Source organism: Excalfactoria chinensis, chromosome 1 (assembly GCF_039878825.1).
Source record: "Excalfactoria chinensis isolate bCotChi1 chromosome 1, bCotChi1.hap2, whole genome shotgun sequence".
NCBI classification, from domain to species: domain Eukaryota; kingdom Metazoa; phylum Chordata; class Aves; order Galliformes; family Phasianidae; genus Excalfactoria; species Excalfactoria chinensis.
In genome coordinates this window covers 154,278,252-154,304,774 of record NC_092825.1, presented here as the reverse complement: position 1 = coordinate 154,304,774, position 26,523 = coordinate 154,278,252, and positions in this window count along the sequence as shown.

Here is a 26,523-nt window from a genome sequence, read left to right as displayed (position 1 = left end):
TACTGCATGATTTTACTTTTGTACATTATTCCTTTTCTGAGCCAACAGAGGCAAACTAAAAAGGTTAGAATTCCACACTTAACCATTGAAAATTCATTTTTAAAACTACTTGGAATAAGGATGAAGTATATCTGAGAAGTTTCCCATTCTTAGTTATATTCAAACTCTTCCTTACAAAGATGAAGCATGCCATATAAATATACATATAGACCATATAGAAATAGAAATATATTGATATATTGCTGGCATTTCTATATGGAGGAGCTTCTTTTTTTTTTTCTTTTTTTTTTTTCTTTTTTTCTTTTCAGAAGAAAATCAGATGACCTATTTTTTGCATTAATTATTAGAATGAAGTGGGACCTTTCTTTTTTGTCCTTCTCATTCTCTCTGTTTTGTTTTTGTTTGTTTGTTTGTTTTCTGAATGTGGAAACTGATGTAATAAATAATAAAATAACCTGTAGATTGGAAGATGGCCCTACGCATCCATAGTTCCTAATGAAATATTTGTAGCATTGCTTCTTTCTGCTTAAAGTGCAAAGTCATCCTGATCCCTGATATGATTCTACAGAACATAAAAACGTCCATCCTAAACAAGAAGGTTTTTATAGATACACTTTGTTTCTCTTATCTTCTATCAGTTATGACTGAGTTCCCTATGGATGTAAACATATGACTTGAACAAATTTATTGTACTAAAAATGCATATTCCTTACTTATACATCCTCTCCATGTCTGAATAAACCTGCTGCTATTGATTGAGGTGACGTGCATTGAGATTATCCTGACATTAAACAAAACCTACTATATAACATTTAAATGTTTTTACCACAGACTCATTCTGTATATCATTTTCTTCTTGCTAGTTAAAAATGCAAAGTTATATGAAACAGCAAGAAGAATAATATTCCAAAGCCTATCAGAGGTGAATCAGCCAAATCTGAGGCTGAAATGACAAGCACATCAGTCACTGACACAAACCAGTTGCCAGGCCTCTCTATATGCAAGTCATTCACTGAGATATCAAAATATGGAAAATATAATACTCCTATCAACATTTCTTGTTGAATTAATGCCCAGGTGAGTTCTTCTGAAATGCTGTAGTTGTATCTTAGCAAAAACAAGAAGCAGTAAAGCATCATACTTATTAGGACCCAATTTGCCACAGCAGCAGTCAAGTGCTTCAGTCTCTCCCAGTGGCAATGGGGAGGGAGGACTGGGAATAAGGAAACTTAGATTAAATTCATAGTGCAGTGCACATTTAGAATTCAGTATTGACAGCTCTAATTACACACACCTTTCCATCACAAGTTCATTAACTAAGAGGAAAACACTAGAAACAGCAGTATCAACTTCTCATGGAAATAAATAAATAATTTCAGAGCCAGGCAATCCAGAGATTATGACCTTTCCCCTTCCTTTCTGACAAAGCCCCACACGCTGTTCACTGCATTTTTATTTATTTTTCAAATTGGAAAGAAAGAAAAAGCTTAATGGATATTAAACTTTCATTCAAAATACAACCTTAAAGTGTTACAGATTGTAAAATATTTGCCTTTCCACAATTTCTTAGAAAAGAGAAACCTCAACTACCGTTTAGGCTTCCTTTGAAACAAAAGAAGAGAAACAAACACCTTGAGGAGGCAAATATTTTAGGATGAACTGAACTGTTTTGAGGAAGAAATTAGTTTCTTCCATGGGCAAAGGAGAGAAATGTTGAATGAGATGAAACACATGAACAATAATGTCCCAGCCAGTTTGCATGTAATAACTTACCTGCGATAGGGAAGTATGTCAGGAAACTGAAGGAAAGAGTGACTCACACGTCCTTCTCACAGTCATGTGAGAACACTGGTGGGGAGCTCAAACACAGCTGATGTGCGCACAGTTTAAGACAAGTTAGAGCTGGGTGACCACATGAAGTAAAGAATTCCTTGTTTGATTTCATGTGTAATAACCATGTATACCAAAATTTCATACAAACAATATTGATGTATTCTAAAATTGCTATGAGTAAACTCTCCAGTCCTTCAAATTTTAAGTAAACTAACCATGATGATAATAGAATGGCATAAACTCCTTAACTGCATTCATGGAACTATGATATATATTCACCAATCATTCTAATGAATGTTCTGAGGTGGAAGGGGCTCAAAAAGATCTTCAAATCCAATATCTGTTTCCACACAGGACTACCCAAAAATCGGACCACATTTCTGAGTGTTGTCCGAACACTTCTTGTACTCCGTCAGGTTTTGGGCTTTACTGGCCTGTGGAGCCTGTTCCAGTGCCCATTCATCCTTAGGATGAAGAATCTTTTCCCTTTCTCCAACCTGACTGAGAAGAGATCAGTGACTGTCCCTCCACTCCCTTCATAAGGAACTGTAGGCTGCCTTGTGTCCTCCCCTTAGTCTCCTCTTCTCTGGACTGAACAAACCAAGTGGTCTAAGAAGCTACTCATACATCTTGCTCTCTAGACTCTTCACCATCTTCATAGCTGCATTTTGGATTCTCTCTAATAGTTTTATATTCTTATACTGTGGTGCCCAAACCTCTACCCAGTGCTTGAGGTGAGGCTGCACAATGCAGAGCAGAGCGGGGCAATCCCTACCCTCTCTTACTTACAATGCTGGGCCTGATGTATCCTGGGGAATGGTTAGCCCTTTTGGCTGCCAGGGCACACTGCTGACTCACATTCAACTCTGTCAGCCATAACTCCCAGATCACTTTCCAAGCTGCTATTCTCCATTCTCTTGTCTCCTCCGGGTTGCCCCATTCCAGGTGCAGCATCTAGCATTTGCTCTTGTTAAACTTAATGTGGTTGGTGATTGCCTAAGCCTTTAATTTGTCAAGATCTCTCTGCAAGGCCTCTCTGCCCTCAAGGGAGTCAACAGATACTCTCAAGAATCACTTACTTCTCTAGTACAAGTCGATTTGAAAGATTTGTTTAGTAACACTCATAACATGAATAACGTTTTAAAAGGAGAAATATGAATCAATTCTTATTGAGATGCAAATCAGTATTTTACCTACTGATAAGACATGAAAGGTATATGACATTTTTCTCTTTAAGTAAATGGAAAACTGTAGAACTTTGCAAGCTAGTAGAACTTTCTACCTTCAGAAACATTCAGGAGTTTGTTAAATCTTAAGAAAAAAAAAATAATCCCTCCATAGACATTATGAATATATTTATTATGTATATAATTCAGCTCCTCACAGCTAGTTGCAGGATTCAGTTGTTGCCATGCAGACTGCTATAAAGTCTACTACAGTTTTTGCTGTATCTCCTACTGACAATTTCCTTCTGTCCTCAATCCAGATATTATTCATTACAAAGCGCTTTTTCCCCAATAGATGCATTAACGTTCTGACATGCCAGAAATTCTTCTGTTAAGATAGTCTGATACTTAAGGTGTTATTTTTTATTAAAAAGATTGAGCATCACTCTTCTAGGAGAATTCCACATTTTGCTTATCTGTCAGTCTTGCTGTTATCGGTCAGTCGCAAAATATTTGACAAGGAGAGTTCAAACAAGTTCCATCAATTATTTTTCAAGTTAGGCCATATAGAGTTACATTTCTGACTTTAGGAAGGAGAAGAAAGAACAATTTGAACAATTTGAATCCAATGCTGAATATGAATCCAGTGCTGAATATCTAGGTGATAAGAAGCTCTAAAATGTTCTACTCAATAGAAAATGCTGGGGAAATGCTAGACTCCTTCAAGGAACAGACAGTTGCCAGGATTATGTCATCAGTCTTCTTTGTAAATGTGTGTATGCCTAGGTTATACTGTTGTCTGTTTCCAGAAATGAAAGAAAACAAAAAATAATCACTTTCTTAATCAGTATAATGGAACCATAGAACCACAGAATAATTTGAGAAGAAAGGGACCTCAAAGACCTCCTAGTTCCCACCCCCCCATCATGGGCATGAATACCTTGCACAAGACTATATTGTCCAAATACCCCATCCAACATGACCTTCAGAGATGGGGTATGCACAGCTTATCTAAGCAACCTCACCCATTGCATCACCTCCTCATAGTAAACAATTTCTTCCTAATATCTAATCTAAATCTAATCTCTTTTAGTTTGAAACTGATACAACTTTTTCTATCACTACACTCCCTGATAGTCTCTATATTTATTGTAGCTCACATTTACATACTTGAAGGCTTCTATAAAGTCTCCCTGAAGCCTTTTCTTGTTGGTGACAAATACCACTCTCTCGGCATGTCTTCACTGGAGAGGTACTCCAGCCCTCTGAGCATTATAATGGTTCTCCTTTAGACTCATTGCAATAGGTCTACATTCTTATGTCAGGGGCCCAAAAGCTGAATGGAATATTCTGGGGGAAGAGGGGAGTCTTAGCAGAGAAGCCCCAGTTGGTGTTTCTCATATAAAAACACTCAACCTCATTTTCTTTTTCAAAGAGAGTAAGTACAGAGTGTCTCAAAAGCCATTTGATTTCTCTAGCTCAAAGCTGGTAATGAAAATCCCCAAATGTTATTTATACAGGCTATCCAGGGTTATGCAGAATGTGAGAAATTGCTAGTTCTGGTTTAATTGAACATGTTGGTTATACCATTTTGAGCTGCCTCTTCTTCCAAAGTATATCGTAATATCATATTATAATCAGATTTTCTTTTAAGGAAGCAGTTATTGAAATGACTGCTTTTGAATGAAGTCTTTTTTTATTTGAGGTGCCCATTTTCTAGGATAGAAAATTCAAAATAGATCTAAAAGTTTGTACAAAGAGAAGGATGTAGTGTGGTGGTTTTTTTGTTGTTGTTGTTGTTGTTGTGTTTTGTTTGTTTGTTTGTTTGTGTTTGTTTTGTTTTTTTATTCTATATATATAATATATATATAATTTGACTTCTAAAGTGGCTAGCTGAAGTGTGCACAAGTTCTTGATTCAAAACTACAGCAGCTCTGCATTTATTCCCAGGTTAGGTTTTGTTTCAGTAAGTTTTCATGTGGTTTCTGTACTCTTTTATAATTACATCAGTAGTGCCTCTAGAAGCCATTTCCTCTTTTAAATATGCAAAATTTATCAGTGATTAGTAAACATCTGTTACCAGGTCTGTTGTTGAATATTTTCTCTTCATCAAGCTAGAAGGATTGCATTAAATCTGTTCCAATAGCCCAAAAGATTAAAGGTATGAGATTTTGTTTAAAAAATAGACTTTTAGCTTTTTTGTTTAGAGCTTCTTTTATCATGTTCCTCAGCAGATAAAATCTTCATATGTTCCAACTGATATATTATTATGTTGACAAATGCAAGCTGGTGATTTCTCTAATCTTTCAGTAACAGTGGAGTGATATTTTTACTCCCCGTATAAAAAATTATTTGAGGTGAGAAAGTGAAGTAACGCTACTGATCCTGCATTAGCAGTATCTGATGAAGTGTTTTCTGTATCAGAGGATATCCTTACCATCAGAACAGAGCTACTGAGATTTTAAGCATTGTATGAGAAGTGAGCATTGGTGCTAAGTACACAGACATGTCTGTAAAACACATTTCCATAAACTTTCTATGAAGGAGCCAAAGACCTCAAGAAAAATGCAAGACTAGAAAAATCAGCTCACATTGGCTTCCCGAGTGATGCAGCACAGCAGTATTATTCTGATCAACAGAGTGACTGAAATGGGCTCATAGTTTAACAGCAAAACTAGTACCCAGAATTACTGCATTTCAAGTTTTGAAGTGAACCATATGTTGATAAATGCTCAGATTGTTATAGACTTTGTAGCATAACGGAAACTGCATCTGCATCAGGTTTCATCTTACACCAGAGAGGAATTCTTAGTTAAGAACTGAAGCAGAGTCTTACCTTTTTTTATTATTATTTATTTATTTTAAGCATTTTGTTGAACTAAAAGTATTAATTTAAAATTAAAATTCCATCTGCAATGCATTTTCCCCTGGAGCCCCAGTTGAGTTAGGGTTGTGTTGCCAAACTGCAGATTTCATAGGAATGAACTGTAACATCATCATCCCCAACCTTTGAAGGAACTGTTGTGACAAACCTTTACAAATTTTTACCATGGCCTGTAGAACAAGGAGTAATGGTTTAAAAAAAAAAAAAAAAAAAGAGAGTAGATACAGATTAGACATAAGGAAGAAATTATTATGAGAATGGAGAGAAACCAGATCAGGTTGTTCAGAGAAGTTGTGTGTCCCCTCTCTGAAGGTGCACAAAGCCAGGTTGAATGGTGCTTTGAGACATAATCTAGAACTACCCAGTCCATAGCAGAAGAGTTGGAACCAGATGATCCTTAAGATTTTTTCCAACCCAAACAATGTAATTATTCTATGATTCTATGTCCACAGAATGGCCTTCTGGTAGATCCTCTATTTACCAAGCAGGCTCATGCAAATTTGATCTCTGCATAGAAGCTAATATTATTCTGTCCGGAAAAAAGTGATTGCTCCTGAAAACCCTAATACAATATTGGTATTTTGAGCTCCATTTACATTATCTACTAAACACACGAACACTGTTTTTTGAATTTCAGTCTTTCAAATACCATGAGTTTATGTCCTTTACCACCATATATGCAATTATTTTACACTTCAAGGTTATGTGTTCATGAAATCACAAATATAACTCACTTACCTATACTTACCTTGTCCTTCATTTTAAAGTCAAATTACTCTCAGTGTCTGTTTTCTTTAAGGCTAAACACATAAAATTATGTATATTTCTGTGATGCTATGATTTTGCTGGATATGGTCCTTCAGAGTTCTCTTTTCTAAGGAAACTAACTGTGTCATTCACAACTGAAGATCTAGAAGATAATATCATCTGCAAAGGAAAGATTAGCTAGGATTCTAGATCAAAAAAGGGAGACAGTACTTGTTAGTGAAATTTTAGCTTTGAAGATTTCTGATATTTGATGCTACCATTTGTGCGCCATTTTGTATCTAAGTACCTTAGGATGTAAACTGTGTATGTTTAAGCTATGTTTCTCTCTGTCCACCCTGTCTGGAGTGCCTAAACATCTAGATTTCAAGAGTAAATCCATGCTTTGTATGAAAAACAGCTGGCATACATCAAACCATGTCTGTTAATTACTGAGTTAAGTAAAAGACAAAGAAGTAAATTAACACTCAGAAAACTCTAGCCTGGACATTTTCTGTTCCAGAGTCTCTATCTTTTTTGTCTTCCAGTTATACCTATTCAGCAGGATATAAATCATTTTCAGACTCCAACTTTGGTACTCTATTGTGTATACTGTACAACAGTACTTCTACTGTTGTAACAGAACTATCAAATGTATTTATGCTACATACCATTTCAAGAATTTATTTTTGTTTTGGTATCGTTTAAGTGTTTAAGGATTTACTGACTTTCTGATGTTTTTGCATATTCATAGCACATGAATGCTAACAAAAATTCTGTGGTCTATTTGAAATGTAAAAATGAACCAACCTTGTGTTATTCAATTGATCTGTAAAATGCATTTCTTGGTCAGGATTGTGTGGCTGTTAACTTATTTTTCATTTTATAAACCCCATCTTAATATATCAGTTATAGTTCTCATTATTCAGTTTTAATTATTTGGAGCTTAGAAACAGTTTTAGATATTTACCTTTACTAAAATTCCAGATTTATGCATCTATGATTTAAAAGAAGAGTATTACCTTTATATACTAATATAACCATATACAGCACACGTACACATGCTCATGCAAACGCAGGTTTATCTGACTTAACTTAGCCAGATTTGATTCCTCCATCATTCTGATAGTGTTATATCCTTCTCTTATTAGCACATCATTAACCTTTTGCCCCTAGTATGTGTGCTTTTCTTGAGGTCATGGCAGGTCATGCACTTCCCTGGAAATCTGTGAATATGAAAGCATCTGCCATGTAACAGAGATATGTTGTAACAGTGAAACTATCATAACCCATTGAGAAAGGTCACCAACACCATGATTTCTCTTGTGTCAAGATCAGAGCCCTTGAGTACTCTATTGGCAGTCACCTGGCCTGGCTTTTGTGGTGCTTGGCAGAGAACCTAACAGAAATAATTAACTACAGTGTTAGAGACTCCTCTTATGTGCTATTATTATGTACTTTTAGCATTCAGATTGAGGAGTACAAATATTCTTTTTTTTTTTTTTTTTTTTTTTTTTTTTTCAGTTTGTTTTTATCTATAAAGACACTCTGAAATAAGCAATTTTTTCAGCATCCCATTAAAGATCATTTTTGACCAATTACACTAAAAAAAATAAAATAAAAAGGGAGGGGGGGGGAGGTGGAGAGGGGAGAGGGAAGAATGAAATACCACTAACTGTAAATTCTAACTAATATTCATCATAAGATAGGTTGCATATGTTAATGTCATTTTACTTTCTGTCTTCACTAAAAGGAATGGTTTTATGTAGTGAATTGTGCTAATTCTCTATAGCATTTCCAGGTGCAAATGAAGATAAAGGTAGTTAATTAGGTATAAGGGTATTTTCATCAAGGCTTAAGTATCAGTAAAATGATTTTTTCATTTTTTTCCTTCTTTTAGTAATCACAGATTTCAAGTGGCATTCTTCCTGAGCTTTATCCCACCAAAAAGGGTTTTAGCACGAATTCTGAGCAAAAGCTGAGGTGTTAATAGAAAATAGCCCTCTGAAATATGTTGTGAAAGTGGATAGTAAGTTCTTTATAAATTTCATAAAATCCATCTGGATTGGTCAGAATTTGGATGAGAACTAGAAGAAAAAGATACTGACTATTACACTGTATGCAAAAGTAATTGTTTTTTCTTTGTTTGGTTGTTTTTATGGAACATTGAAAACATTTTAGTAGAAGTAAACTTTTTAATCAGATCTAAATATTTTTTTTCATGATTTTTTATTCTCCAATTAGTTGCAGACACTTTTCCAAATAGTTTTAAACCTGTTCTTTCTATGTTATCCATATTTCAGTGGAATTACATTCTGCCTACTAAAGTCTATTATATTTACTTAGAGGAAGTTTTGTTATTCCTTACTTGGCAATTATATTCCTCTTCACGGGAGGAATTTTTTAAGGCTACTTAGCAGGAGCATTAGTGCACTGGTGTTGAATAGCTCCCATAGTCTACACCAGAGGCATTTGCATTTTAAAGCTGAGTAAAATGAAGAAGATAATGAATACAGTCACTTTAATTTGTGCATATCTGTATTTTTGTGCGGTTAGTGAAAAGTGATGAAAAGTTCTTTATGTTGTTAGTTTTCTGGTGGTTTTTGTTTGTTTATTTGTTTGCTTGCTTGCTTTCTAAGAGGAGAACATTTGAAAACTAAAGAAAGACAAAGGCGCGGAACATTATGGAAAGTAAAGGAAGAGAGGCTGGAGCTGGTGTATATGTAGAACACTAATGTACAGTCCACTGACACTAAAGAGACTGCCTAGACTATATCCTCATCTTTCTCATCTGAAAATTAAAGCTGTTTCTGGCTTTTTCACTCACACAGAAGCTTGTGTTTCTTATACTAAGAGCACAAAAAAGCGATAAGTGCACATCATTCAGGATGTCTAGGAAGAACGGCTTTGAGAGCTAAGGTAATAAATACGTCAGTCACTCAAAATGGGTCTTGCTTACATTTTGCTGTTCTTCCACTCTGCCTATTCAGCCTTGAGTTCTACATCACTGTGAACAGTATTTACTGCAAAGACTAGCTTCAGAGCAGGTAAAACTGCACTGGGCAAGGGACCTGTAAGAAAAAAAAGTCCAACAAAAAAGCTCTTTTTAAGACTTTTTGAAGCAAGCATCAGTGCTGCACTTGCACTGAAGAGCTTGCAGCTTATTGGCAGGCTCCTGAGTCAGAAGGGGTAGAGCTAGCACATTAGCAGCACAGTTTAAACAACTGCCCTTAACCTTCACACCTGATAATAAACTTGAAATAGCTTCAGGGAGGACGGAAGCTAACTTCTCCTTACAGAGCACACCTGTTGAGTAGCTGTTGTTGCTGCCCACTGAGAATGGGAAAAGTGAGTAAGTGAGCGAGTAAGCATAGCCCACACTGCCCATTGGGTGCTGCAGATGTGGGTGTGGGAGGTGGGTCAAGTAGAGAGGACTGTATCATCCCTCTTTGCCTGGGAGATCTGCTTTCTTCTTAGCAGTCTCTGAGACTTCAGTCTTAAATGTGATCTCCACTAGATAGTGGGTTTATTCCAAGAAGACTGGTGACACAGAGAGCCTGCCCCAAAATGTAGCTGTTCAGGTCTCTAGCTTCAGGGAGTGCCTGAGTCTTCTGCTGCCTGGGGAGGGTGGTGGGGATTCCAACTGTGTGAGGTGTGAGCAGGTGGATGAGCTGCTTAGCCTGGTGGTGGAGGTATAGAGGTGTAGAGACTAAAGACCATCCAGGAGTGTGAGTGGGAGATTGGGCGACAAAGATGATCAGGGGATTGGAGACCGGCTGAAGGAGCTGGGCTTGTTCAGCCTGGAGAAAAGAAGGCTGTGGGGTGACTTCACTGCAGCCTTTCAGTACCTGAAGGGAACCTATGCCCAGGAGGGGAGTAAAATCTTCAAAAGGGCTGATAATAGCAGGACAAGGGGAAAACAATTTAAGTTGAAAGAGGGTAGATTTAGGTTGGATGTTAGAGGGAAGTTCTTTACTAGGAGAGTGGTGAGGTCCTGGAACAGGCTGCCCAGGGAGGTTGTGGATGCCCTGTCCTTGGAGGTGTTCAAGGCCAGGTTGGATGGGGCCCTGGGCAACCTGATCTAGTAAATGTAGAAGTTTGGTGGCCCTGCCAGGCAGCGGGGTTGGAATTTCATGGTCCTTGAGGTCCCTTCCAACCCAGGTCATTCTGTGATTCCGTGAGATTGACTGGTAGAGTGGCATGCTGGAAGGAAATGTTTCAGGGAGATAGCCCCAGAAAAGTGGTTGACTCCCTGTTCTGTCACAGTTAGACAGACCTGACTGATGAGGAGCGTTGGAAGAGAGTCCTGACTTAACATCACAGGAGTCCCCCCTGCTTCCCCAGTTCCCTCTAAGCAACAGGTTTGAGATGCTGGAAATTGAAGGGGAGGTGGTGGAGGATCTGCCTAGGAGGGAGCCTAAGGCAAGGTGGTCACCACCATGCGTTGAGACTTCCTCTGTCAGGAAAGAAAGAAGGGTGGGTGGGTGGGTGACTCCCTTCTCAGAGGAACAGAGTGTTCCATATGCAGACCAGACCCAAGCCATCAGGAAATGTTCTGCCTTCCTGTCATGGTTTTGCAAAACCATGACACTTCCTCTGAGGCCCGGGTCAGGGACATAACAAGGAAATTCCCAAAGCTGGTTAGGCCCACTGATTATTTTCCACTACTTGTAATTCAGGTGGGCAGTGATTAAATTGCTCAGAGAAGCCTACAAACTGTGAAAAGAGATTTCAGGGGTTTAGGGCATTTAGTTGAAGTAGTGGGAGATCAAGTGATTGAAAGCACAAGCAATAAATAATTGGCTCAGAGGCTGGTGTCAAGCCAGAAACTTTGGATTCTTTGATCATGGGACAGTTTACTTGGCCCCTGGCCTGTTGTCCTTGAATGGAACCTACCTATCTCAAAGGGTGTAATGAAGCCTAGCACTGGAGCTAGTGGGGCTTACCAAATGAGCTTTAAGCTAGCTATGAAAGTGGAAGGGGACATAACAGATCTCTGGAGATGAGCCTAGGGGAATGATGCTTGAGCTGGGGGTGAGGCAGGTGACTTGGCTGAAGTGCATCTACACCAATGTATGCAGCATGGGCAACAAGCAGGAGGAGCTAGAAGCAATTGTGCATCAGGGTAACTATGACCTAGTTGCTATTACCGAAACATGGTGGGACCACTCCCATGACTGGAGTGCTGTGATGGATGGTTACAAGCTCCTGAAAGGGTAGATGAGGAAGGAAGGGTGGTGGTGTGTCCCACTATATTAAACAATGTTTTGATGTTGAAAAGCTTGGGGTTGAGAATGATAAAATTGAGTGTGTGTGTGTGTGGGGGGGGAGGGGGTAAGGATGAGGGGGAGGGCCTTGTGGGGGTGACATATTGGTTGGGGGTCTGTTATAAACTGCCTAATGAGGATGAAGAGAGGGACGAGGTATTCTACAAGCAGCTTGCCAAAGTCGCGCAATCACCAGCACTCGTTCTCTTGGGAGACTTCAACTTCCCTGATATATGTTGGAAATATAATATAGAGCAGATGAAGCAGTCCAAGAGGTTTCTAGAATGTATGGCAGATAGCTTCCTTATGCAGCTGATATGAAAGCCTGGCAGGAGTGGTGCCTTGGTAGACCTGCTCTTCACTAACACTAGTCATAGGATACTCCTATTGCTCTGAATGCCAGTAATGGGATGGAATTTCATATTTTTACTGTGCTGCTTTGCAGCACCCCTCAACCCTCAGAATTCAACATTATAAAACCTTCCTCACAGTTATAAGGAAGGGTAAGAAGTGTTTGCGCTTTATGTCCATACACCAAAAAGTGTAGAATGAAAGCAAAATCCAGTTTCTGACAGAAGTTCAGCTTGATGTCTTGTATTACTTTAAGGTTTCTTCATGTCTAAATAATAATGCACTATTGAAACATGGAATATTAACATAAAATTAATCATTTTTTCTGTGCAGTAAAATAAGAACTGAAAAACCTTTAGAATAAGAATGGAGAAAGAGATAAATCTGCATCTTTTTTCTTCTGTGAGAAAACACTAGACTGGCCTCATTTTACAGAAAACATTTATGAAGATCACTCAAGTTTTCAGAATATTTAAATTAAGAAATGTATCCTTTGGTCAGTAAATCAGTAGTTATTTTTAATGTTAAAGGAACTTATTTCATCCAAGTTACACCTACATGGCAGAACTTAGGAGCACATCTTTGTTCCACAGTCTGTCTGCCTGTGTTGGACTTGTCCTGAATCCGCAACGGAATGGAACATGCATATGAATCATCCTTTGTGCCATGGTTTGAACATAGAGAAACAGTATGCACAAGGATTAGACTGGAATAGCAGTGCACAGTGGTCATGTCTACATTTCTCATTAAAAGAGGTTTAGAAACCACACCATGTGGCTGAGCATTGTTTGGTATCTATGCTACTTTGACCTACCCCCGGTGTTAGCAGAAGTGACTTGGAGAGACATTCAAAAACAGTGAGCAATTTGACAGGTCAGTACAGTGGATGAGTAATGATCAATTGGTTAGGTTCACCCCCTGGCCTGCTTTTATTTAACAATGCAAATATATCCCTCTGCCTGTTCTGGATGGTCAGTGAGCCTGAGATGGGCCACAGCAGGTATTAGCAAATATAGCCAAAACTAAAGATATGACTATATTGAAGAAGGGATAGCTGTCTGGTTCAAAGATCTGAGTATGAACAACAGAAATTTAATTGGTTTGGACCTCAGCATGTGCAGAAATAACAGGCAGCTTCTTATATTATGTATTGCATTCACATCTGAACATCCTGGCTTAGTCAGGCAGAACAAGGAATCACCAGCCTGCATTTGTGAAGGTTTTGGGTAGGGGCAGGTTATGTGAGGAAAAGGGGAGATGTAAGATGAGAGCTTGGACACTTATGATATTCTTATTATCACTTATCTTCAGGCATGGTTTGGACATGACTATAAAGCAACTGAAGTCATAGTCTCTGAAGAAATCAGACTGAAGCCAGAACACCTCAGCATCTGTTTAAAATATGTTTTAAGTTTCCATAGCTCCACAAAATGTAATTAAAAAAGTTCTCCTTCTGCAAGTAGCTACATGGCTTGTTGACTTTTTATTTTTTATTTTTGTTATTATTATTACCTTAAGTCTGAATATTGAATTTACAAGCCTGATCTATCAAATCTTTCTGTCTGATCTGATTCAGTGTAATGGAAGATATGAGAAGTGGATGTTTTGGACAACTGCTGGTTCACTGTGCTTGTAGGCAGATTCATATCAGAAGTTTTCAGATGTGCCTCATGAAACTGCTCTGAAAATAAAGATGGTATGGGAAACACTCTTGAAAGGAGTATCAAAGTATCCGTTCCTGGGCAAGTGATGAAGTACAATATAAAGATGATTCCAGTATGCTCTGTTCAGTGCCCCTCACCCTGAGAAGAATGAGAGCATATTGTGAATGTCAGGAAGGTCTACTTGAATGTATGTGTTAAATTATTCTCTAAATTTCACAAATTCGTTAGATAACACTGGAGGCCTATTATCTCTCTTATTTCTAGAATTGGTCTGAGCACAGGTCAGTCAGACCTAAAATCTGTTCTTATAAATCCAACTTATATTAGTATAATTTAATCAACTAAATGACTATATGCTGTACAATGCCAGTGCACATTTTTCTCCCCAGTAAACATAGCTGGCAGCATTTATTTATTTTGTGACTAGAGATCATGAGCGTTTTCCTTACTTGATCTATTCAATTTTATATTGAGCAACAAAGCAGCACTGGAAATCAGAACTCAGCATAAATGAACATAACTAATTTTATGAGACTTGAAGGAATTACACTGCACGTAATCTATGTGCATGTGTCAGCTCTAATTTTCTGCGTTTCTGTGTAGAACACTTATGGGCTTAAATTAAGTCATCATTTCTTGTAATAAAGTATTTTGAAATTACAAATGAACTAAACTCTGGATTTTAGAGCATAGGCTATAAAATTGCAATAGCTTACTTGGATGTCTCTCCTAGAAATTTAGCAGTCAGTGGGATTTTTCCAGGCTAGGATATCAGTTATCTCATTGAGTCATGCTAGAAGTGTATTGTTACAGCCATTCAGTGAGTAGCTCAGGATTATCTAATGTAGTTGATTGTATCTCTGTGCTTGCTACCTGAAAAACAAGGATTATGTGTTTGTAAGCAGTTAGAAAACAGAAAGACACAGAAACATCTTACGCATCAGCGTCATAACAGCAGAGTTGTTTTTTTTTTTTTTTTTTGTCTTAAATGATAATTCTGAAATCCAATAAACTATTTGTAACTGCACACAAAGATTATCATAGAAGATGGATTTTTATTTTTATTTTTTAATTTTTATTTATTTATTTATTTATTTATTTGCAGAGTTTTAAAATTAAAATGTTTTCTCTGAAAGACAAATATAATCTCCTTTGTAACTTAAAGTCGTGGATGATATCATTAGGCCCAATAATGTCTGTGATTTCTTCAGGGGGAGTTTAATCAGTTTGCTGTGACATGGTACCAAGAACTCAATTGTGATTGATCACTACTGCTCAAGAACTGTCCAGAAGGGAGTATGAGCAAATCATTTCAACAGTACTTCAGAAAACAAGAGGCATCTCTAAGTTGGCAGAAATATTAGAACGCTAAAGGAATGGAAAGGTTTCCAGTGACTCTGAAAATACTGCCATTGGCATGGCCAGAGGAACTTCTGTTATCCCAGTACTCAGTGCAGTCATTCTCAAAATTGAATGAAGGGTAAAATAGACCAGTTTCTGAGTCTGTCTTACTCTTACTTGTAAAGTAGGAATTTTCAAAAAAGAATTTTTAATAAAAAACAGTTTTTCAGTTATTCTGCCAATCTGTACCAAGCTTTTCTTACTTCCCCACCTCTTCCCATTCTCTTTTCTCCTCCCATTTCTTTTCCACTTTTTTTTTTTTTTTTTTTTTTTTTAAATTTCCTTCGTTGTCTTATATAACCAAAGAGTTTTTTATGCACATTTTTGAGATACTAAAAGTACACACTAATATGGAATTCCATCAGTGATGCCTATATCTACTCAATATCTAATGGCTGATCTAGAGAAGGCTCTTAATAAGTATCTAATCCAAGGTATCATGTCAAGAGACCATCAAAATCCTATACCCTTACTTTAATGGCTCTCTTAATAGTGGTTGTATAATCGTTCCCACTTTCAGTCTCTAGGCCTTGTTATACCTCCTGTCTTTTCCATCATGCAGAATCCTTTACTATAAGAAATCCTTGTGTGTGCATCTGATCGTTACCAACAAGGTAGCTGAAGGGTTTTGTTTTGGCTTACTAGCACATACTCACATACTATTATCTGTGCCCTCATACCTTATTCAATACTAGTGTTTTAAAATGGTCTCTTGATGGCTTCTCCTTTTGAGATCATCCAAAATTAGTACACTGCAAGATATCCTAATGAAGAGAGAATCATAACCTCATCATTTGCTCCATGTCTCTCAGAACCTTCTTTGTTCCATTTGGTTGTCAACGCATACTATGATCAAATCAGCATTTTACTGAGAATTATCAAATCTACCCTTTTTTTTTTTTTTTTTTTTTTTAATTTGGGTAATTTAACTGAAATGAATTCTAATAGCTAATTAAAAATGTTTTCTTACTCTCTAATATATATTTTTAAAATCCTATTTATTGCTCTTTCTTCCATTCTTCCTATTCTTGCTCTTTCTTTAAGAAAATAAAAAATAGAAACAAATTGGATAGTATGCCTACATAAAATACTATAGTCATAGATTTTTATTTTTTTTAGCAATTTTCTTCTACTCTTCAGTGTTTCTTTGCTTATGTATCCATTCACAGCTGCTTATCCAGATGTCATATTAAGAGAGGAACTTATCACCATGAACTATTTAATTTTCCCAATTACTCCTCTCTCAAGTCACTTCTTTCCAAAATATTGCATATTTGATGTATTCTTTGAAAGAGTAAAATTGAAATATAAGAACAGACAAAGTGTGCAAAATGATCATTGAAAAGAATAAATATTGAAGCATTAAAAACTACTAAAAAATACTGGCAATAAAAAACTTTCAGATCTTCGGGAGAATACAACTTAGACAGTTGTGCTCTGAACAAGAAGAAAATAAGAAGCTGCACACTTGCTCTCTCTAAAATGAGTTGTTATATGTGTTTGGAAGCCCAGAAAATTTGGAGTTTCCATTTTCCTTTCCGTGGAACAAATATTTACCAACTCCACCTTCTTCTAGATACTTATTGCAGCATGTTTTTATGTATTTAAACTAGGTAATGTTGTACATATAAACTCTTAGATTTTTCAGAAACTTTGTGACAGGTCTGTGAAATGATCTCTATATATTCCAGTGAGGTCTAACAGGAAAAGGGCACCTTTTTAGATCTCCACAGGAAACACAGAAATAGATAACAACCTGGAGAAGCTATAAGTTAGGTGAACTGCTGGCAGAAGATGAAGAATCAAGAGCAGGAAAGATGATTCTGGTAACTCATCAGCACTTTTCTTAATGCATATTTAGCTGTGAGGTGACTACTCATAATCACTTTATCAACAAGCACCAATGAGAGCATGCCAGGGACTTGTAGAAAAGCTGTTGATAGCGGAAAAATACGGCACACTGAGTTCTGAAGCTATGACAACAATTACTCCAGAGGCAGCAGTGAGAGTGGCAGAGAGAAACAGTGGGAAACAGGAAGAGGAAAAATATTAGCCAAATTTTTCAGAACAGTTAAATTGAAATGAGGGGAAAAATATAGGGGGGAAGGGTGAGCTGGGGGGAGTTGGGAAGGAAAAAAAATCTACTTTGCAGATATCTGTATTTCATTATGTTAATCTGATCATTTTATTTCTCCTCTTCAGATTGGATGCTATCATATTCACAGATTACCTCAATAGATTTATGCCCATTTATTTCCATGATATTCAAAATTGCATTTCCTGAAAACTACTGATTAGATGACTCTTTCTGTTATCTGATTGAATGAAATAATACTTTTGGCTTGGGTTTGCTTAATGGAGACACATATAATTTTTTATTTTATAATTTGACAAGAAAATCTTTAGAAAAAAACTTATTTGTAACCAATTTGTTCTTAAAAAGTAAACACAGTATTTTTATAGGCTTTTTTAGAAGTTCAGAAAATACTGGCAATGGGAGTTTGTATCACAGTCTAGGTCAGAATTCAAATTAGTATTTAGGAAAATGTTTTCCATTATGGACTAAATCTAAAGGTTTTCTTGTAACTTCACATTGCTAAGAAAGCACTTTATATGCTTAGTTTATCAAAAATAAATATAATCAATTTCCTGTGAACCTAGACATGATATCTTACGCGTGGTTTCAACATACTTTGGATCTTCTTCAGATGAAAAGAAGGTAAGTAAAAGAAGGCTGCATTTGTTGTTGTCAAGACTATTAATTTACTTGAAATGAGTTTGGCAGCTTTTCAATAATATGATTCTTAAAATATGCATTTCTTATAGAACACATGATAAACGAATGAATCACTGGCATGGAAGACACATGCGGTGGAATATCTCAAAAGTAAAGTAACAGTCAAAATGGATAAGAAAAAAAAAAAAAGGAAAAAAAAAAAAAAAAAGAAAGAAGTAATTTTCTTTACTCCTACTGGATCCACAAGGAACGAAAGAACAAAATGTCCCAAGGGATTAAAAATTGTGTTATTATTAACAGTACACAGATTAGAAAGTAATGTGAGAGAGAGGGAGAGACAGAGGACAGAGAAAGAAGAAAGAGAAGAAAAGAATTGAACAAAGTATTGTGGTTCTGAGGGAATTTATGTGTGCTTGGCGACTAAGAAAAACACTGGCAAGGTTAGGTAGAACTTTGAAGCTAAGGCTCTGCAAAGTGGAGGCCATAAAGATTAGCTCTTGGCAGAAAAGAGAGAAGGAAAACAAGCCTTTCATCTGAAAATGGACTGACAGAGAAAGACAAATCCATTATGTCAATGAGACAAGGCTTGATGCCTGAAGGTACAAGTACAGGTTTAAAAGAATGAAAGACATGGATAGATGGGCTTGATTAGGAAGATATGATTCCTGCACAGAAGTATAAAGATAAGAGTCAAACAGGAAAGTTTACAGTTTTGAAGTAGATAGCTAGGAAGTCATTTCACATGGAGCAAAAAGACAATGCAATGCTTTAGAAAGGGAAAAGTGAACTTAATAGGCAGAGATTCAAGACTGGTGAAAAGAAATTAATCATACTAGAAGAGTAGACTAAAGTCTGGCAGAGGAGAAAAGAGACCTGAAAAGCAGAAACTGAAAAGAGAAATGAAAGCCAGGGAAAAGCTTTGTAAGCTGAAGTAAAATTGTATTACCTGGTGCTGGGCAACAAAATAGGTGGAGTGCTCAAAACCAGAGAGAAAACAATTGCTAAGAAGCTGTAAGATATAGACTCTTGAACAGTCAAGCTAATAATAGTGCCAGCATAAAGGAAGAAGGGAATCCTTATGGTAAGGTGTTCAGGGAAAGGGTGTTCCTTATGTTCAGGGAGAAGGAAGGGGAAAATATGAAGTATTACAGGAAAAAACTCAATATATCTTCACCAACCTGTTCTATAACCTATAACAGAAAATGGAAATTGCCAATAACATAGTTTTAAAAAGATGCAGTTTGTCATATACCTTTGAACCTATGCAACTTCGTTATGCAATATCTACTCTTTATGGGGAAAAAAAAGATAACCCTTTACCAAACAAGGGTTAACCTTCTGAAGTCATGTAAAATATATTATTTTAATATGTGAGCCAGAGTGCATGATTTATATCTCCCATGAGCAGTAGAAAAAAATATAGTCTTACGTATGCATATTATGTCTTGGAAAGTCTCCAAAATTAGCTGAACTGAGGGCAAGAAAGCACCACCAACATGATTTGTCATTTTCATAGTGTGATTGAGTTTTTTTGTGTATAATTTTTGGTCCAAGCATTACAGAATTTTCCCACTGCATGATGAAAAATACCTTTCCAGATGACTATGAGCGCAGTAACAGTTTTGTATATAACTTTGTTGACAATGAAGGCAATTAGTATCTTGCTAATAGTTCATGAACAGGATTAAGCATTAACTGTGCAGGCCTTTCTATTCCCTGCTTTGTTTCTCCTGAAGCTATGTGTCAATTACTTAATTCCTTTTCAGTTCATCATACTGGATTAATGAAAACACTTGGGCAATATATGAAAGCTACTCTGAAAGTAATGCCTCCTATTTTATTATGTTGTCCCATGACATCAGAGGCAAACACTGGTGGTATGACCATGGAGGCTCTGCCAGTATTCCATTAAATTTTGTTGCCATGCAACAGATGACAGCAGAGATGCTGTCTGACAAAGTGGTGTCTGACATGAAAGAGTGTATGGAGCAAAAACATGCCATTGAATTCTTCAGTGTGGAAAAAAAAATCGAACCTATTGATATTCATCATTGCTTTCAGAATGCTTATGGAGACCAAACAGTGGATGTGAGTGCATGGTGGGTGGTGCATTTCAGCAGTGGTGACAGTGACAGTGGGTCACAGAATCATAGAATCACAGAATGACCCGGGTTCGAAAGGACCTCAAGGACCATGAAGTTCCAACCCCCCTGTCAGGCAGGGCCACCAAACTTCCACATTTACTAGATCAGATTGCCCAGGGCCCCATCCAACCTGGTCTTGAACACCTCCAAGGACAGGGCCTCCACAACCTCCCTGGGCAGCCTGTTCCAGGACCTCACCACTCTCCTAGTAAAGAACTTCCCCCTAACATCCAACCTAAATCTACCCTCTTTCAACTTAAATCCTTTTCCCCTTGTCCTGCTATTATCAGCCCTTTTGAAGATTTTACTCCCCTCCTGGGTGAAGGTTCCCTTCAGGTACTGAAAGGCTGCAGTGAAGTCACCCCGCAGCCTTCTTTTCTCCAGGCTGGGTCACCACCACTGGTGAAGATTTTTATGACTGTGGTATGCAGGCCCTTCACCACTGGAAAAAAAAAAAAAAAAAAAAAAAAAAAAAAAAAAAAAAAAAAAAAAAAAAAAAGCTAATGGTGGTGGCTATATTAAAAACACTGTTTTGTTCCTGCCTGTGGTAGAAGGGTTGGAAGTATCATCTTAAGTGTCCCTTCTATTGTGTCCATTCTAAGGATGCCCCGTCCTTGGAGGTGTTCAAGACCAGGTTGGACAGGGCTCTGGGCAACCTGATCTAGTAAAGGCGTATGTTTGGTGGCCCTGCTAGGCAGGGGGGTTGGAACTACATGATCCTTGCGGTCCCTTCCAACCCGGGTCATTCTGTGATTCTGTGATTCTAACCCAAACCATTCCATGATTCTATGATTCCTTATTCAACACAGAGAGATTCAAATAATTTGCACCCCTGTTCTGTTCTCGGCTAGAGATGTTGTCTGTCCTTGAGCAGTTTTTGTCTCTGGAAAATAAAGAAGACAACTCCTACCATGCTTTGCATATCACTTCAGTGACATGGGGAAAAAATTACTCTGTGAAAAGTAGATAATAGCAAATATATACATATTTGGGGGTTTCTAGGACAGCCTCCCTTAGCATGTGATGGCCAATAATTTAGAGAACTTTTCTGTTTCTGTGCAGTCAGAATTACACTTTCCTTATTAACATGCCAACTTTTTCTCTCATTTGCATTATATAAACTGTTTCTCACAGCTTATTTCCCCTTAGTCAAACAAACAACAACCTTTATAACAATGAAATATATTACCAGGAGGAAAGTTATTTTATGACAGAAAGGAACAGTCTTTCTAACAACTGTATGATGAATGTTTTTCTCCTCTAACTCTTCATAAATATGTTCAGTTGTTGGGTTTTTATATATATATCGTTTTAACAGCAGTTTTTTTTTTTTTCTGCTCATCCACAAGATGACAAAATTAGGTCTTTGCTAGCAGATTTCAGACTTTCTCAGGATGTATAGTGACAAAGAAAACACTGGGTTTTATATAGATGAGTTTAGCAGTCATTTGGTACTGATTTTGGCTTTCAGAAGGAAATGTGTTTGTTTGTGTCTGTGTCAAAGCATTTCTTTTGGGAATATCAGATTATGATTAATTTGCAGAAGGAACATTGCTTATTTGGTAAACAGATAAGCAAGTGCACAGTGTATGTAATCTTTTCTCATTTTCTTTCATAGATATCGGGAAAAAATTCTGGCTCATGACTTTTCAGAAGTGTTTTTGTTTTGAAACTTTTTTTTTTTTTTTTTTTTTCTGGAGTTATTTGATGCTTTATTGTCAAAATTGTTGGATTTCCCTCAATACCATTCACTACCAGAAATGAACAAATATTCTCTATTAAAAGAAATAAATACTTCCCCAGGAGAAAAGTAGTTGAGTACTCACCTAATGTTAAATGCACTGTTATTTATATTTTCTGTAAGTACAGATTCTGTTATGTAGGTTCTTTCTTAAAAAGAAAAACTAACAGTGAAAGAAAAAAAAAAAAAAAAAAAAAAGGTTTTAAGTATGGTATTTTAGAAGTGAGATCTGAAAAGCTTGTAGCTTTCTAGAAGCTCAGAGCTAAGTTATATCCTCTGAGGTTAATATTTTGATTATAGCAACAACTGCCTTTAAATATACACATTAACTCAATGATATATCTGTTTTTATGAACTCTTAGAGTGTGTGACTAACATTACTGGCTGACGTTTATCATAATATTGTTATGCACCATATAGATTCATACTCACAAATCACCTTTCTTTGATGACCTGAATTCTTCTGTTAGGATGCTGTGAGTAAGGTGAAACCCATTTGTCATGAGCTGTGAATTTTGTTCTACCAAAGCTTTCCTGAGAGTGAATGCAGAAGTGAGCCATTTGGAATATATCTGTGGATAATTTGTTAGGCAGCAATTTTAAAGGATTCATATCTTTAATATAAATTTAAAATGAATTTTGGTAAATACACTGAGCTGATGTGAAAATTAATGCATTTTTAGCAGATAATTCCACCTACCTGCACAGAGCAACACTTACTGGAAGTAAATGAGAAATTGCGTCTGCACTTTTCTCCTTGTTTTCCTTGAGTACAATACATTCTAATGAATAATAATACTGTAGTCTGAAAAAAATGGTGGGAAAGACTCTGAGAAGGACAAATTACATACGTTTTCTAATACAGTGGAAGATAAAAACTAAAAAGAAAACAGGAAAAAAAACACCTCCAAGGTTCTCAGCATTCTCTTGAAATTTTACTAGTTTCAATTGTATAATTTGCCTAGGATTGACACTAGTGAAAATCATCATAAATGCAAGATCATTACATGATTAAATGAAGATAGGCAGAATCAAATAATCAAGTGTTGTAATAATATCTTACCATCTAATACAAGTGAGATCTAATTTGGATGTTGGCCCTGTTTTGAGGTGGGATTTGGACCACATGACTTCCAGAATTTGTTGCAAACCTGAATTATTTTACTGAAAAAGAAAAACAAAACATAAAAGAAAGGTGGGGGGTAGGGAGGTTATACAGCATCTTGTTTCTGGTGGTTTTGTTTTGTTTTGTTTTGTTTTGTTTTCCTAATCTGCCTCTAGATTTATTTATTTATTTATTTATTTATTGATTGATTGATTGATTGATTGATTGATTTTCTTAGCTAGAAAAAAGGCTTGGAATTATTCAGTAGAAACAGGAGGTTTTGAGGTAACAGTCCTTTAAATTGGTTTTGTTCACACCAGTGGCAGGTGTGGGTGTTGTTTTTTTCACACAAGGGTACTTAATGCTGTATGAAATCCTTGAGGCAATATATTTTTATTTAATATATTTTTATTTAATATTTATTTAATATAAGTTAGGTGTAGCTATTTGTCTAGCTTTTACCAGCTTTCACTTCTTAGCCAGGGTTACACTATGAGGTAAGTCAAATGTATGTTTCAGCCAGGTAATTACTGGTAGATCTCTTGCATGTGGAAGATTAGAATACTTTCTAACTGGGGAGAACTAACTGATGAGCCTGACATAAAAGTCCCATAGAAGGGTTTACATCTATTTAGTTGAATCTCTTTCCAAACTAGTTAAACCTGTGTATACATGAATATGTCAAAATGATTTAACTGCATGGATTTTCAAAAGTGAACTAGGGCATTTCCCACTACAGACATTATCACAGACATTTTTAAGAATATATTAAATAGATACATAATCTGCTTAAGCTATGAAGAAAAGAGTCCTGTTTCAAAATTGAAATTATTCATCTGCTTATTGTTTATAAACTTAAAATAAAGTAGTGTCAAAAACATTATCTTGTTGTATAGCCTTATAGAGTGGAAGAGCAGAAAGGGAATGAGGAATTTCCCAGCGAGTGATTATCTCTAACATGGGAGTTCTGTGAAATGCTGATGGTGAAGATACAATATCAAGAGAGGTAACCATAATTTTCTGTGTTCTAAAGTTAAAATATTAATAATGTTACTATTATGAATATTAAAAATATGTAGGAATGTAGGTCTAACTTACACCATAAACCTACTTTATGGACGATGCAGCTCATACTGCAGATACGAAGCTGTCACTTGGAGGTTAGATATCTCATCCTTACTCATTTCTTCTGAATGAAAGCTGACAGCAGCTTCCAGGTTCTGCACAGACTCTAATATGGGATTTAGGCTGTTTTAAACACAAGAGTGTTATTACTTTAGTCCCAGATTAAGTTAGGACAAATTTATCAGCTAATTGACACATTGTGACAAGTGTAGTAACAGCACTTTACTGGAAATGTTTGTTTCAGCAAAAAAAAATCTTTAGCACCAAAGGCATTTTCAAGGTCTGGGGAGCATCAAACCCTACCTACATGACTAATTTCATAAGGAACCCTGGTACCTGATGTTGTCTTTGAGGAAGACAGAATTGCTCATCTCTACGTAGGCGTGGTCAACAGCTGGATGAAAGACAATCAATAAATGAAAGTTTCTAGTTCTGCTTGCTAATATGGAATTCATAGCAAAGATATAATATATGTATATATATTTCTTTTAATTAATTACCATTTCTTGTTTTTCTAGGTGTGATCAGTCTCCTAAGGACCATTAACTGGATTATCTTTGTTACCTCTAATCTCTGACATTTCAGACACTTTCAAAGGTGAAGAGGTAGAAGAAGTAGGTGCACTTTCTTTTCCTGTCTTATCCTTTTTCCTTTTTTTTCCCTTTTTTTTTTTTTTTTTTTTTTAATGTTAATGAAAGCAGTGAAATGTACCAGTGATTCTACTTGATTTTTATTAATATTTCTGCTGCGTTTTTAGTTTAAGGCAATCATCCCATTTCATACGGACAATCCGCATTTTGAATGAGCCTAAAGATTTGATACTTTTGATCAGAGTTTAACACACATCCGACTTATCTCAAAATACTGTTAAAAACGTTATTTGGATTATAAGCAAAGCTTTCATTTGTACAGCCCATGGCTGTCTGTGTCATAAATATGCACATATCTCTGCCTCAGCAAGACTTTTCTAAGCACATTTCATGGTGCTTTTCATATGCACCGGATTTGATTTGTTTTAGGGCATAATATGAATTCTTGCTGTGATACAGAGAAAAAATAATAAAAAAAAAAAATCCTTCTTAAAAATGGTTCAGTTACAAGGCTGCAATCATCCCACAGAACCCTAACTTTTCTAAACTGTCCAAATAACCTATTATCATTGTTTATGTACACAGCCCCTCTTTTGGCTCTGAGTGCTGTATCTACCCTTTACTGAAAAATCTTCAAGTCTGTATGTTTGCCCTCAGTTACTAGCATGAATTCCTTCAGCACATAATGACAGCGTTTCATATTCCAAACCACAAACCTATACTATATACCACAGAATACAAATGTGCACAAGGTGGTAGTTTCATTATCTTAGGGTCAGTAGCATTTCAAGAGCTCCAGAATTACCTCTATCAGTGATGCAAGTGTCAACTTAGTTTTAATAAATCTTTGGAAACAGCCATGAGTTACTTCTAGGACATCTCCCCATTTCCGGAAATACATCATTCAGTTGCCAAACCTGCTATCAGTTCATAGCAAATAGAATTCCATCCATTAAATGCAAAGCCTCATTTCAGCTTCTCTGTGCCATCACTGTGATAGCTGTGTGATTAACCTGAAGTTTAGCTGATATCAATCCAAATGAATACTGTTCCACTTAAACTGGAACAAGCTTTTGAAAAACTGTGTTTTACACAGTGTATGCATAGAATGTTATATTTACCATACTTCTCATTATTCCAGAGAATCGGTTCTGGGTGCCATTACATGTAATGAGATTTTGACAGTTTCTAGGTTTATGTTGATTCTTTTTTATTTCTTATACTCACACACAAACATAAAATATAACTGGGAAAAAAGAAAAAAAGAAAGAGAAAAAAGAAGAAAAAAAGAAACAAAAAAGTATCCAGCCTCCTACAAATAGGAGAATCAAATATAGTAGAATATCATTTAATGATGAAAACCTAACATTGCACAACATTGCACTCTGTGCAGTCCAGACAGCCAAAAACCTAGCTGAAGCTAATGGGATAGCTACAATATTTTACTCAGTGCTGACTTACAAATAACAAAGACTTTTTTAGACCTGGCAGCTACACTAATTAATCCTGATAACAGCTCACTGAGTGATGGAAATATTACTGTAATTCTTTTGTTAATGTGGAAACAGATATGTGAAGATATTTGGTGCCTTTCCCAAAGTGATACAGAGATTATGAAGAAAATAATAAAACTGGTTCAGCAAATAACATAATTAAGAAAAGATCATAACCCTAAATGTAATGTTACAACAATCAAAATACTTTAAAAGTCATATGTTAGGCTGATGTAAGTCTGATTAGCTTTAATAAATCCTTTAATCCGTTGTCTGTT